The 5,193-nt window shown below is 28.7% G+C and overlaps 1 long non-coding RNA gene across 2 annotated transcripts; it reads right to left on the reverse strand.

Annotated features, from left to right (window-relative positions):
- Positions 1 to 3,266: 3,266 nt before the first annotated feature.
- Positions 3,267 to 4,936, reverse strand: LOC136084602 (uncharacterized). Of its 2 annotated transcripts, none has more exons than XR_010640676.1 (4): positions 4,447 to 4,936; positions 3,873 to 3,943; positions 3,559 to 3,724; positions 3,267 to 3,438 (listed from the first exon to the last, which is right to left on the reverse strand). It is a non-coding gene; the product is annotated as an uncharacterized LOC136084602 (long non-coding RNA). The 2 variants fall into 2 exon arrangements; XR_010640675.1 differs by having other exon boundaries at positions 4,647 to 4,930.
- Between the last annotated feature and the right edge of the window lie 257 nt (positions 4,937 to 5,193).

The following is a 5,193-nucleotide window of genomic DNA, read 5'->3' on the forward strand; positions in this document are numbered from 1 at the left end:
AATGCATGTATTATCAGCCACTTCACGAAACATTATATAGCAATATATAACCCATTGACATACACAATCACCAGGTACAGTTAATCCTCCACGATTGATTTCGTCTGTAAAATATCGGAATTTCTCATAATAAAAGCATGAGTAATCTGAATCTTCATCATTTCGGACAACATACCCAGCTATATAAATCAGACTCATTTTAACATCTATAGATACTATATTTTCTAATTCTGGTAAGTTATCAAATATCAAACATTTCTCTTCGTTCATGTAAAAACCACATCTTTCACAAGAATGTCCTGATGTAGTAAAATCAAGACAATCACCATTATTGTCTAATTGCAAAAGTAGTTTTGTCTTTAAAATACCAACTTTCTCTAATACTTGTTGTACAGTAATAAAATATGTACCACCTGATCCTTGTCTGAGTTTCCCAAACTGTTTTTCTAAAGGATCAGTGGTAAATGTTCCAAGCAAAACATATTTATGATTTGTAGACAAAAGAAACTTTGACAACTCAACAAGACCATTGCATGTGTGATAGAGACTTTTAGAAGTATCTTTTGTGAAACTTTTACAACGAACTTTTTGAGAAGAACACATTTGTTTAGCTAAGTTTCCGAATTCTAACAACTTTTGAAGATTAAAATCACCAGGAGAAAATATTGCAGCTTTGTTTGGATCACGCATACGTATATCTGCATAAGGGCTATGAACATTTTCAATTCTCCAAAATTCAATTATTATTGAAAGAAACAAAATAGTATCATCAACATTTTCCAAGTCTGGATGACATTTTAAGGCACAGACTGTTTCTTCACAAAATACTTTCAGACAAGTTGAAACTTTTTGTCTTTCAATTGGTTTGGGGAATACAGCAACATCAGTAAGTTTAGACATTTTAATCATTTGCTTTGATTCTAATTTATGCAATGCTACAATGTGAGACCACTTAGCAACTTTTTTTCCCTTATTAACATAAAAATCAAGTTCCTGAGTCTTTTCAGTTATCCAATTATTGCGAATATTTTTTAAAAGGTGCACAAAATCATATAAAAGATAAATATTATCTTTTGTTCGCCAAGGTACGCCGCCTGTGTCAAATTTCTTAAAAAAGGCCTGATTTACCCTGTTACCATCACAAACTATACATACAACATTACCACCTGCTGCTTTGATGGCCGATAAAAGAAAGTTAGTTTGTTCAAAAAGAAAATTTGAATCGGTTTCACGTACTGGAAGCATTTTACATAGAAATTTGGGTCCACCAAACAAAGTAACCACCATAAAACTCAAAACAGTATTAGCAAGAACATTTGGATTGTTAACTGCTTTTCCAAACACTGTTCCCCCATGGTACTGCAACATAGTTTTAACATAAACTTCATCTAATAGAAGAATACAATTTTTATGTCTAACGTCAGATAAGTTTGAAAACACTTTTTGTAGAAATATATCTTCATGAACAGATTTTACTTTCGATGTTAGTCTTGTTAATGTTGTAATGCTAGGAAGTTGAAAATCTTCTCTGAGACGATTATATGTAGTACGTGACATAGAAAAATATTCAAATGCTCTTATTATTGTTTCAACAGAATATTTTTTATCTGTGACAAGTTTATCACCCATCGAAAATAGTTGCTGTTCAATAATATTTTTTTTACTGTTTATCTCATAAGCATTTAAAAATCGAACTGCTTCTACAATATGTGACCATCTATTTAATATGGTAACTCTGTTCTGCGATAGTGTTTTTATTACACATTTGACTCCACAGTGAAATGCTTCGTACTGAAAATTATTATTTATTTTCAGAACAAATAATGGCACACCGGTGTTATGAAAGAACTCTACTGATTGAATAAATACTTGATTGTCTGTTTTAGTGTTAAATAATAGATCAACTCCATTAAAGTTGTAACTTTCTATGTTCGTTTTCAGATCATTAAATGATTTTATAACGTCTTTTATATTGAAAGCTGATAATTCGTCAGGTTGAACATTTCTAGATTCAGCATGTGATCTTAAAGTAGTTCTAGGACAACCAGATGGTGAAGGTATTACACTTGGTTTCACACACGTAAATACAGATGGAGGATCACGAGGTCTTTCTTTTCCATAGTCTTTTGTTAAAACGTATCCAACAGGCCAGTGCCTTTCACAAACTACGGTGTCTTTTTTATCTGGTATATTTTCTCTTGGTATAACTGCCAACCACCTTTTTCTTTCTTCTGGTATTCGAGGAAGACGAAAAGTTTTTTCTTTGGAACTTTGATCATAATTTCCATTACAATTAGTGACACAGCATTTACGACCCATGTTTAATACAAATTTAAATTTTTAACTAAATAAATAAATAGCAAGAGCTTCGACGCTTAACAGAAAATATGGTTTCACAAATGTTCGCCTCCAGTTTATGACGTCATCCGCACGATGAATAGGCCTGTTATAAAGTACGCCATGGTTTGTTACGATCCAGGCGTAAACCAAAAACACGTGCATTTCACGGGAAGTTTAACTGGAGTTTTACACGTGTTTTCTAAGGTTTCAAACACGAGTTTTTTTATGTTTTTAATACGTGTTTTTGAGGTTTTAAACTCGTGTTTTATGAGGTTTTAAATTCGTGTTTTCTTCAATTTAAAACGGACTTATGGCATTAAATAAAGTTTCCAAACGGAAACTTTATTTAATGCCTTAAGTTAGTTCAGGCATAAGTTTTCCAAACTTATGCCTGAACTAACAGCTGTTCAGCACGATTTAATGATAGACCAAAAAATCGTAGGTTTTAGACACGTTTATAGCTTTAAACATGTAAACCTTTTTTTATATATACTACATTATATTTACGACAATTTTGTTGTTTTATTTTTGTTTTTTAAGGTAAATTATTTTACAATAATACTACGAAGAAAAAATAAACAGAGAAATAAAAAACCAAATCAAAAATTTCTAATTTTTCTTAAAAGTCGGGTCTCGAACTTTACTAATTCCTCAATTGAGGTAACCTGTTCAAATTTAATTTAATTCAAATCTTTATCTAAAAACTATTGCAGTAGCCCAAATATCTTTTTATGTAATGGTGTGACACAATCATTTTTGCTAAAACATGGCATCATCCATGGGAGAGGTTTCGTTTGTCTGATTTTTTGGTCGATCTGTATTGGTAATGGTTTTTGATGATTCGCCTTAATCTATTTAAAAAAAACAAGTTTTATAATAAATATCAAAATAAATGGTTATCTTAGTCTATTGTTTTGTATTGTACTTAAATAAATGCACTATAAAAAATGCTGTTTGAAAAAACCAGAGTGATGATTCGATGGAAGAGTAAAATTGCTTTTTTCCTTATTAATCACGCTTGTTTGTGTCTGTACATTTAAACGGAATCGACCCTTCATTCTTCTTTTCAAGTTGTTTTTTAGAGCCACCTACTTCAACCTAAATTAGAGACGCCCTTTAAGAATTTATGAAACCCATTAAGAAACATAATTCATCAAATATACTATTGTACTTTTTAAATATTATAAACTTTTAAATTAAATGCAAATAAGTAATTACTTTGGAGAGACCCAGGAGCCCGAGTATTCACAAGTATTTTCATTAGCATTTGTACCAGGATGTAAATCCCCTCTCAATTGATTTTAGCTTATAAATATAGAAATCTTTAAAGGTTGATTCGAAACCATCATATTTAGGTTTTGTTGCTTGTTAAAGTGCAAATATCCTGTTTTAAGATAAATTAGAGTAATATACACTCAAATATAGGTAATAAATATAAATATAAGTTATACATAATATTTAAAAAAACCAAATGCACACATGCCCCCTGTTCATTAATAGTCACCTACCTTAATCAACATTAATATTATTACCTTCATTAAGTTTCTGAAGTCTTCTATAAATATATTGTCTTTATCTAGATTATGTGATAACGGTAAAACTCCTAAAAGATAAAATTTGCAAAAACAAAATTTACCAGAAATATAATATAATAGTGTCATTTTAAATTTTTTGAAGTTAAAGATAAATAACTAGAGTTTCAATACAAGTATTTTCATTAACAGTTGTACCACCATTAATATTTTTTATTATTCTCTTTTTCGTTGAACATGTGAAAAACTTAGTAGTTGACTTTTAGTAGAATTAGTAAGATTATTTTAGTAGATTATAAGTAAGTAGAAGACTTATAGTAGAATCTTTTCAATTTATGTTTTGTTGCTTATTAAAACCCACATATTCTGGTTTAAAAATGTTACATATATATATATATATATATATATATATATATATATATATATATATATATATATATATATATATATATATATATATATATATATATATATATATATACACACACACACACACACACAAACAAAACAAAAAAAGTTCAATAAGTGCTAATACATATCACTAGCCATAGTCTGCTTGATAATAGACCCTTACCTTTATCAGCAAAAAAAAACATCATTTCTGCAATCAGATAGACTATGCAAAAAATTTTCTTGCTGGCTTCAGCTCATGCCATATTTTTTATTTTGCTGACTCATTTTTGTATCTTCTCAAACAATTAAAAATTAATTTAACATTTACATAATAATTTTCAAATATAAACAATTGATTTACAGAAAAGTAAAGTTACTTACGGACAGTATTTTGCAACAAAGTATTACTAGATTTTGCTGTCAATATTGGTAGAGAAAGTTTATTCAATGAAGCATAGGTAGTATATTGGTGCAGCCTCACAGCTCGAAGACAAATTTAAACATTCAGGAAATAAATTTCCAGCTAAGGCTGATCGATATTTTTTCATATATTCTTTCTACTATGCTGAACTTGTTCTTTTCATTTTTGTTAAATAATTATTATAAATAGGATATCCTATAGCATTTAGTACACACACATTTATATAGGAACAACACTAGTATTTTTCAAACATATAACAATAATAACAATAGTAATAACAATAATACTGTTAACACAAAAAATGTATTTTATATATATATATATATTTTTTCATCGCAGAAATAAACACACATATACAGATACAAATACACACAAATATACATACGACAAAATAAACACACATATGTGTGTATATGTGTATATATTACGTATACATAACATATACATTTATTTATAAGTGTATGTATGTATGTATATATGTAATATGTATATATATATATATATATA

Source organism: Hydra vulgaris, chromosome 09, assembly GCF_038396675.1.
Source record: "Hydra vulgaris chromosome 09, alternate assembly HydraT2T_AEP".
NCBI classification, from domain to species: domain Eukaryota; kingdom Metazoa; phylum Cnidaria; class Hydrozoa; order Anthoathecata; family Hydridae; genus Hydra; species Hydra vulgaris.